At 31.3% G+C, this 11,183-nt stretch overlaps 1 pseudogene; it reads left to right on the top strand.

The window, feature by feature from the left end:
• The first annotated feature begins 3,655 nt into the window (after positions 1-3,655).
• On the top strand, positions 3,656-9,651 carry LOC113372695 (annotated as a pseudogene).
• The last annotated feature ends 1,532 nt before the right edge of the window (positions 9,652-11,183 follow it).

Below are 11,183 nucleotides of genomic sequence, written 5' to 3'. Positions count from 1 at the left end.
ATTAAACTACTTACAAAAGCACGCGAAAGGCTTTCCAACTTGAATTGTTTTAAGTATAAATAGCTTTATATCAATTGTATTCAACAACTTTGAACTCAAATATGCATTCGATAATGTCATTCTTTTAATTTTATTTGAACGTGATGTTAAATTTATAAACAATTTTTCACACTAAGAAGTTTGTATGTAATTATGTACGTAGTATACAATTCTATTTACTCTATTTATAGAATACGAATTTGCATGATAAATACCTTAGGTAAACAACATATTATCTAATGCTGTCATCTGCAGATACACATTTTCCTACATTTTCCATGTTTTCACTGCGGCCCTCTTGGTGAGTGGGTTGTTTTTATGTATTTTCCTATAATTTTCCATTGCTTATATATATGCATATTTTTATATATTTACATATAACGCATATGAACACAAATTCACGTATATATTTACACACACACACATATATATATATATATATATATATATATATATATACATAATTAGCACCTCATTAGTCAAATTATAAAAAGATTTACGACACTTGATGTATTTTAGATTTACTGAATGATGACACACATCAAGTGGCGAAACGTATAATTAACAATGTTTCGCTTTTAACCTTGTTTTATTCGACTCTAAAAAGTTTTTTTTTAATTTTAATAAGACCTGAATCGACTCATGCATTAAATATAATCCAATTCAAATCTTTTTGCGCCAGTTTCCTTAATGCGAAAAATATTTTTCCGAAGCCTCTATTTCTTGAAAAATTGCTCGTACATCTTATGTATTATTCAATTTCGATCTGAATATATTAGAGACAGAGTTATATATAGATTTTGTTATTTATATTTATGCCTTGATCTATTTGTAGAATGCAATTTGTACATTTCGATTCCATACATAATTTTTTACTCTAGAATCATTATTGTTTGGAATATTATCGGAAGTGTTTTTTGTGTTTGTCCGAGAAGTTTCGGTTGCATACATTTATTTGGCAACAGTCCATGTTGGAAACACTTAAAAGTTATTATTATATAATAATAACTAATGGCAACAAAGTGATTAACGACGCATAGAAATTGATTACGAACTAATATCAATATTTTTTCATCGAAAATTAATTGTTAAAAATTAACAACTGTTAACCTTTTAACTACCCCAAACAGTTTGTCTATATATTAGGTTGTCAAATATCTCATTCGCTTTTTTGCTCTTGGTTTATAATACAAAAAGGCGGAAGGGAGATATTAAACTTATAATTTATTTTATATGTATCTTAATAAAAAAAATGATGTTCTAAACTGATTTTTTGAGATGCGTTGCAGTGTAACTTACGACACTGCAATATTTAATTAAAACTTAAATTTAAACAAATTTAATATCTTTTAATTATATTCATTACGGTGAAGTGATAATGCATACATATAAAAACTGTTTTAATATAAGCTGTGATGTGTTTTCTAACTTTTATCATTATGATGTCTGTTTCAATGTGGCGTTATATGTTATCCGAACGTAAGGCATTGAATTTTGTTTTATTCATTTAAAATTCTTTCATTTGCGTCAAAGAAATATAATAGATTATTTATAAAATCATTACCCTCTTTTAATATGATGTTCTTTTTTCGCTATTTTTGCTCCCTTAGGGGTCGTAGGCTTCAGCATATATGTTACAGACAAATATTATTATTTTATTGCCCTCTCTGTCGAGCCCAGAATTCTTTTTAAAGAGCGAACAGGATGCAGGATGCGTCCTGGTGCGCATGGTCGATTACGACACTGTGCAAGTTGGTTAACCGGCGAGATAAACTTTCTGCGGAGGGAATATTGATTGAAAATTCTGTTTGATGGATCAAATTCACAGATTTTTAAAAATATATTATATATTTTATTTAATATTTAACATTGTATTAACACTTTCATCTTTTAAGGCCATTTTAATTCAATATGTATGACTCAATATGCATATCTTTAATGGACAAATTATATTCAAATGTGTTAATTCAATATTGACTAGAAATAATACAGTTGGTCAAAACCAACAGTAAATCATTAGAGGATGAAAATGCGATTTTAATTTACCACTACCTAATTTTGGATTTAGTTATTTATATGCTTTGGACTTGAATTTAAGGCTCCGAACTGTGTATTTAAGATACGGTAAAATTGCATTTTATATTATGGACGCGTATTATATAGGTTATCGTATCTTAAGCCTTTTCATAGCTTAGAGAAAATGAGAAAATGTTCAAGAGTTTGAATAAGCCTTCTAATATTAAACAAAATGTGCTTTATATCCCTTCCAGCTTTCGTGCAGATCTCATCGGTCCGCATCCCTGGATCGTAGGGCTTTCGCTTCTACGTTGGCTTTAGTAGTCCGTAGAACGTAGCACTAAAAACGCACTTCGTAGATACTAAACTTTTTACAACAAAACATTCCTCTGTCCTTTCTTCTCTTTTAGATACTTCTTCTAAATTAATTCTTTGAGATTGTACTTCCAAAAATTAACTAAAAAAAACTCACTATTCTAAAGAAATTTAAAAAAAAAACGTAGTACGAGTTACGAAACATATATACATTTTTATCGTGCATTAATATTAAAGTGTCGAACACGAATTAATTTACGTGTAGTGTGTATAGAAACGTCCTTTTTTATAAAATCTAAATCCTTTATATACAAACTAATTAAATGTTCATGGATGTAACAAGCCGTCCTTGTATTAGACTGATTATTATAATTAATTATAATTAAATGTAATACAAAATATTCGTATAAACTGTTTTGTAAGTATTAATTATAACTATTTGATAGTCAGACTTATGCTTTAAATCATTAATTACAGTAATAATTTATCAATTTATATTGAAAATTTACGACATCATCTTGGCGTTCTTCCAAACGAAGAGATATACAATTTCGTTATGAAATTTTGAAATGTGTTCGTGTAAACATTATAGAAATTGTTTGAATTAAAAATAAACTTGTACTAACAAAATCGTTGATGTAATGCACATTCTTTGATAATATAGGAAGAAAAAACTGAAGTGTTTATTCATTTATCATTTTTTTAAGTGGTAAATAATCATTAAAAGTGGTAAAAATGTGTACGCCCACATATCAAGACGCTTTCCCGATGTGAAAGTTCCATTAATTTTGCTCGTGTGCAGATGTATGATCCTGATCATTCCTTCTATTATCCTTTGAATTATCTTGATTATCGAGGTGTTAGCGACAGATTCTTTTAATAGCTTGTTTCGGCTTTGATTTTCACCCAAGGACACCATGATGATGTCTTGACTGTTTGGCGGCATTTATTTTGGGCGCCCACGTACAATTTTAGAACGTTGTCGTAACTCTGTCAGAATATCAAATAATCGCACGTGTTCTCTCCGTTACTGACACCGGACTTCAGTATTTCCTTTTAAAAATGAATAAAACTTAAGTAATCGTTTTTAGTAATAAAAAATTAGATGCTCACTATTTTTAAGAGTTAGTAAGATGTTTTATAGTGTGTGATTTTATATAAAATATGTGATCATTCCAGGTATCAAAAAATATGTATGCACAACATTTTTGGGACTGACTTATAAAATATGTATTATTGAATGTGTTAATTTTTCTGATGTATTAAAATAATATAGTCCAAATGTTTATAAATGTGCAAAAACATGTCGTGGTGTACAATAACAAATTTTATCAAATCCAAACCGACATTTTCTGTCGGATAACATTAACTAACGTGTGTGTTCTCTTACCCAAAATCGTGGTAAAACTAAACGAATTTCTCTAATACGGGTCTAAATTATAAACACAAACCTTCTCATCGACAATACGAGAATAATGCCACGTCCGAATTGTTGCCAAATTACAATATAGCATTTCTTTATTTATTTAAAAATAATCTTGACTTGTGGGGAAAATGGAATACCAGTGTGTCGTTATTTATACAGTTGTTAATATAAAGCATCCCGTCGATCCAAAAGTTGCCGAGACGACCAGCAAGCAGGACGGGTCGAAGGGATGCTTGGATTGTCTGAAAAATCAAATTAAAAGGTTAGCAATGATAAATTATTTGCAGTATTAAAAAATTGTAGGTAATCGGTGTTTCTCAATCCTTTATGACTTAACTGATTAACTTTGAATATGCGAAGGTAAACTACTTATTAGTAAAATTTAAAACATTAACTTATATTATTTACATTAATATTTATATAAATATATATATATATATATATATATATATATATATATTTATATATATATATATATATATATGTGTGTGTATGTATGTATGTATATTATACTTGGTGCACAGAATCCCAAAAACCCTTCTTACGAGTGCAAATGCTTTTACCGATTATGTTTCAATTATTCTCTAGATACGGAACTGCGATAGAGTGACCCAGTAATTGGGCGAACAGTTCCATTAATTAGTAATTGGTTGTCGCCAAAACATCACAATTTAATTGGTCTCTATATTAATTATTGCATAATCGATCGTTTATTATTGGAAAATTTACCGATGCATGTCATGATATTGCAAATTTGTTAAATTCACCATGTTAAATGCAGAATTTTGAACCATGTCATGACTGAAAATGGATTAGTTATTTTCGGAGATACTTTTTCAGATGTCATTGAATTATTCCTGATTGACTTGAACCGTTTCCATTGGCCGTGTTCCAAAAAGAGCATGTTTCGGATTTACATTATCAAATTCAATTTGTCAAGTAAAAAATAATTACAAGAGACTTGACGCAATCCTTGTAAGTAAAGGCTTATATTGATTCGTTTGTGACCAAAAAATATTTTAGAAAAACTTGGATTTTTTTTCGTCTCTTTCCGATAAAAAACAAAATGAACAAATTGCCAATGGAAATGCAAACAGTATTGCAATAGGATACTCGATGGTTATTCTATGTATTCGACTGAATAATTAATAAAGTATTGATCGCTTTTTCATATTCGTGTGAACAGGACATGAACTTTTAATTATTTTCATACATAAACTGTGTCTAATTTGCCTTATGAAACATTACAGTGAATTGATAGCCGTACTGACAAGTATAAAGTGATATAGAAACTAGTTGTGTATGGAATCGTGCTTTGATGCAAATTGCAGGAACTTTCTGTACTAAATTAAAATTTTGAAATTTTGAATTACTTTCGATATTCAAAATTTTTTTTTGAAAATTAAAAAAGTTCTTTTCTTTCCCTAAAAACAATCGTTTCGTCAACACAAACATAAAGTTTTTTCGTATCCTGCGATACGGCTGGACCTGCCTTAGCCAAAAACTAACCACCACTTCTCTCCATCATTACGAATTAAATGTTTTTTGGATGATTCAAATTGGATACTTCGTTCTCTCAAATACTCGACTTTTATTTTATGAACTCTGCTAAAACTTTTCAGCACATCTCCCCATCAATAGGAATCGAATGTTTTTTTTAACCTTGAAATAGGTTGATTCTTGCGCTCGAAAACGTGGACGAAAAATTGTATCCATGCATACATACACGCACATTTTTTCTACGGAATTCCCAAAATGTTCAGAAACCTTCAAAACAATGAAGATATGCAATAATGTTCAATTTCGATATTTGGACAACAAAGTTAACAAGGATACAATATGTGAGAAAATGTGCTCTGGCACAAATAATCTGCACCGGGCAAAGCGCCATTAATAATAAATTGCTATTATATATTAAGTTTTTTTATACCTCAACGTTTAGGAACGTACTTCATTCGTTCTCGGAATTATTTAGTAATGGCGAAAATATTTTGCCTTTTTGAAAACAAATTGTTCCTAAACGTATATTGCGATTAACAGCGATAAAATGTGCTTTACTACTTAAACAAATACTAAACATTTCTCGCTTGCACACGTTTCGAATAATATATTTTGCATAATATCATTATATAAACAAACAGCGAATTCTTAATCTCGAGATAAGAATTCTGGAAAATATTTTGTTTTCACGACGGGATTCGTAATAATAATAATGTTAATTGGTAATTTGATATTGTATAAGATTTATAATGATATTCAACCATTTCTATATATATATATATATATATATATATATATATATATATATATCGAAAATGTACAATATGGTATGCTGTTTATATAATGACGTACGAGTCATTGTGTACATTTTATATTGTTATACAAATACATGAAATTTCATTTTGAATTATTAATAATTTGTTTAATACTGCTATGAACGAACGCTAGTGAATATTTTATTATGCTCACAGCACAGTTCGAATTTTGATTTCTAAATTGGCTCACAGCAAATTACTTAACAGATTATTGATAATTAATTTTATTGTCTTAAACGGAAATGTGCAACTGCATTCAGAGATTCACAAATTATGTAAAGAGAAAGTAAGATTTTTTAATAATAGAAACATCGATTGCATAATTTTAAAATAATTGAATTGTTTATCATTTTCGACCATGTTTTACTTATTCTGGAAATATTTTTTTACCAGAGCTGTAGCAGCCTATTTGCGAGCCCTGAATTTATCCCCAAACAATGCAGTGGTGCATGGAAATCTGGCATGTGTTTATTATGAGCAGGGGCTCATTGATTTGGCTATTGATACTTATCGGAGGGCTATCGAACTGCAACCAAACTTTCCTGATGCCTATTGCAATTTGGCTAATGCACTCAAGGAAAAAGGACAGGTAAGGGTAGCCGCTTGGCTTTGGTGCTACATGTAATTTTTGGAAAATACACCAATTTATCATATTGGTTGTAGGTTGCTGATGCTGAAGAATGCTACAATACGGCACTGCGCTTATGCCCATCGCATGCTGATTCTTTGAACAATCTGGCTAATATAAAGCGCGAACAAGGTTATATTGAAGAAGCAACTCGGTTGTATCTCAAAGCCTTAGAAGTTTTTCCAGAATTTGCAGCAGCCCATTCAAATTTGGCTTCAGTTTTGCAACAGCAAGGCAAATTAAATGAAGCTCTAATGCATTATAAAGAAGCTATTCGTATACAGCCCACATTTGCGGACGCTTATTCGAATATGGGTAACACTTTGAAAGAAATGCAAGATGTATCAGGAGCCTTGCAGTGTTATACCCGAGCAATACAGATCAATCCAGCATTTGCTGATGCTCATAGTAACTTAGCTAGCATCCATAAAGACTCTGGTAACATTCCTGAAGCTATTCAGAGTTATAGAACTGCTTTGAAGCTGAAGCCTGATTTTCCTGATGCTTACTGCAACTTGGCACATTGTTTACAAATAGTTTGCGATTGGACTGATTATGAGGCTCGCATGAAAAAACTAGTGAGCATTGTAGCTGAACAATTGGATAAAAATCGTTTACCCTCAGTCCATCCTCATCATTCCATGCTTTATCCTTTATCTCATGAATTCCGTAAGGCTATAGCTGCAAGGCATGCCAATTTGTGTTTGGAAAAAATTCATGTTTTGCATAAACCTCCTTATAAGTACCCTATGGAGTTAAGGGGCCGTTTGAAAATTGGTTATGTCAGCAGTGATTTTGGTAACCATCCCACGTCTCATCTGATGCAATCTGTTCCCGGTCTACATGATAAAACCAAGGTTGAAGTATTCTGTTATGCTTTAAGCCCAGACGATGGAACTACATTCCGGGCTAAGATTGCCAGAGAGGCTGAACATTTCATCGATCTGTCACAAGTCATGTGCAATGGGAAGGCTGCTGACAGGATCAATGCTGATGGAATTCATGTTCTGGTTAATATGAATGGTTACACCAAAGGAGCTAGAAATGAAATTTTTGCTTTAAGACCAGCAGCAATACAGGTAAAAATAATACATGTGTAATAGCTTATTTACCTGGTATTTTATTTATATTTAAATATTTTAATTATAAATTTATCATTTTGAAGGTTATGTGGCTGGGTTACCCTGGCACAAGTGGTGCAAGTTTTATGGATTACTTAATCACTGATGCAGTTACGTCCCCCCTCGAGTTAGCTGATCAGTATAGTGAAAAGTTAGCCTACATGCCGTACACTTATTTTGTTGGTGATCATAAACAAATGTTCCCTCATCTGCAAGAACGTTTGATTGTCAGTGACAAGAACCATGGATCAAATTCTGTTGCTGATAATGTTGCAGTTATAAATGCTACTGATCTATCACCACTGGTTGAAAATACTGATGTGAAGGAAATTAGGGAAGTAATTCAGGCTGCCAAGCCTGTTGAAATATCTTTAAAAGTGGCAGAGTTACCTACAACAACACATATAGAAACTATGATTGCTTCCGGTCATGTTCAAACATCAGTCAATGGTGTGGTCGTTCAGAATGGCTTAGCAACTACACAAACTAACAACAAAGCAGCAACCGGGGAAGAAGTTCCGCAATCCATTGTTATTACTACCAGACAACAGTATGGATTACCTGATGATGCTGTTGTTTACTGCAATTTCAATCAGTTGTACAAAATTGATCCAGCTACTTTACATATGTGGGTAAATGTTTTGAAAAAAGTTCCAAATGCAATTTTGTGGTTATTGCGTTTCCCAGCAGTTGGAGAACCTAATCTTTTGGCACAAGCAAACCAATTAGGTAAGTGAAAAATGTCTTAACTAAACAAAATGAACTGTCTATAACAAATATTTTAAAATATTCAAATTTTCTTAGGACTTCCTCCTGGTAGAATAATATTTCAAATGTGGCTGCTAAAGAAGAGCATGTGAGACGTGGTCAACTCGCAGATGTATGTTTGGATACTCCGCTTTGTAATGGCCATACCACTTCAATGGATGTTTTGTGGACTGGTACACCTGTAGTAACGCTTCCGGGAGAAACATTAGCTTCTAGAGTAGCTGCTTCGCAACTTGCAACTTTGGGTTGTCCAGAATTAATTGCCAGGACTAGGCAGGACTATCAAGATATAGCAATTAAATTAGGCACTGACAGAGAATAGTGAGTAACGTTTGAGAAAAGAATAATTCTTTTCCATTACATTATATTTGATATTAGTTACTAATTTCATTCTATTTTATTTTTTCAGTTTGAGAGCTATGCGTGCAAAAGTGTGGACGGCACGAATGACGAGCCCTTTGTTTGATTGTAAAAAGTATGCGCAAGGTATGGAAATGCTATATTCTAAAATGTGGGAAAGACATGCCAAAGGAGAAAAACCAGACCATGTGTCTGCTCAAGTTAAAGATGAAAGTTAAATTTTATCACTGTTGGTTTATGAAAGTTAAACTAAAAGCATATTTTATTAAGTATGACACAAGCTATACTCAATAATAGATTGTGTGTAATTGTATATTTTAAAAAGTGCTCTCACTTTAGAATTAATTTGAAGAACAATCAATTAAATGCCTCTTCAACTTGTAATGATTGTGATTTGTGAATTTTGATCTGTGATTGCGAAGTAAACAATTATTTCCTTTTTTGTTTTATCAAAAAAGATTTTGTTTAATGTTAAATATTGTACAAAGGAAATGTTATGTACATGCTAGCTGATGTATACTATATTTTTTATAAAGCAAATAAAATATAGCAAAAAATCCAAAAGGGGGGCATGTAATTTGATGACAACAAAGATTATGCAGAAAAGGGTAATTTTTATTAGAATTTCTCACTTAATTTTAATGTTTTTGTATGTTTGCAGTATGCTTAAGATGTGTTTGTGTTTTGAAATAAATTATTAGATATTATGTATATTACAAATCGTTTTCTTCTTGTTAGTAAGTTATCTTTCAGGTTTTTCTATTAAATACTAAATAGTTTTTCTATTATGTTTATTTTGTACTTGTTTTATGAGACTGATTATTGAGTTGTGAATTAAAACGAAATTCGCAATTAAGCAATAGCATTAAATTGTGTTAAAAATTATGATTTGACATCAGCTTTCTGATGAAACCATAAATATGATCGTACTAATTAAAAACAACAGTCATCGTGGACAATATTGGAATATAATATATTGTTATGGCAGTATAGACCCTAGACAATATTAGAATATGATAATATTCATGGCATAGACCTTAATACATTTGTATTTTAAGGTCTATGCATTGGCATTCATAATGAATATATTGTGCAGGGTTTAGGTTTATTTATCTATGGTCGATGGTCATAATCCTAAACGATATGAGTATATACTTTGAATTATATGGGATCTGAAAGATGCTTATTGAGTATGCTAATCTATGAGTATATTCATGGTCAATAATTGTTAACGGTTTACGCAGAATGTTATTGAACAAGGGCACCGTGAATACTTTGATTTGATTCCCGAGAGTACTTTGTTTTCTGTTTCTTAAAGTTTGATAGTAAATAACCACCTAGACAAAAAGTGTGTGTTTTTAAGACGTTTGATTTGAGTAAAAAAGCATGGATATATATCGACGAATTTTTGACTTGAAATATTAAAAGGCAAGCATTTTTTTTTAATTACAATATTTATTACAACTGTTAAATAATTTAACATCTACTAATAATAATAAACAATAACATAAATTTAAATAAATAAGATTACAAAGGATAGAATTTAAATTAAAATGATATCCGTAGTATGATGATTTAATATAAAATAAAAGCATATAAAGCAAATTAATAAATAAAATAAATAAAAAAGTGGAATCAAAACAATAAGTGATAGATAATAATAAATATAAGAAAATAACATTATAAGAAATAATAAGATAATAATAATAATAACAAGCATTATTGACAAGAATTACAAGAGGGATTACAAGCATAGAAAAGAGAAGAGAGCAAAAACATGTTATGCCGCGTCTCCACTGTTACGAATCCGTGCGGCGAATGGTGCGTCACGAACAAATTTGCGCAGCGGAGTGATACTGTGCGAACGCACGAATTTCCTTTAAATTTGTCCACTGCGCATGTCCATAGCGCACTTTTTTCTTCTTTTTTTGTTTGAAAATGGGTGGGGGGGGTTATTTTTAGAATTACGTACCCTGCCGAACATGGTCGAAGCGACACGAAAATTTCAATAGCTTGCGTTCGCGGCGCTCGCTCCCGCCGCGAGCAACCCGACGCATCGGGCTGCCGAGAATACCCGAACCGACACTAATGGATTAGCGTCAAAGCGCGGATCGAAAATGTAAATAAGTAAGCAGTCATTAAAATTGATGTACTAATTATAATTTTATCTAACTATTAGTATAGGAAATACATCG

This window comes from Ctenocephalides felis, unplaced genomic scaffold (genome assembly GCF_003426905.1).
Source record: "Ctenocephalides felis isolate EL2017-DRISC unplaced genomic scaffold, ASM342690v1 CF-g0.4_SCAFFOLD_00845, whole genome shotgun sequence".
NCBI lineage: Eukaryota > Metazoa > Arthropoda > Insecta > Siphonaptera > Pulicidae > Ctenocephalides > Ctenocephalides felis.
The sequence above is the reverse complement of the archived record's forward strand: the minus strand, read 5'-3'. Positions and strand labels throughout refer to the sequence as shown.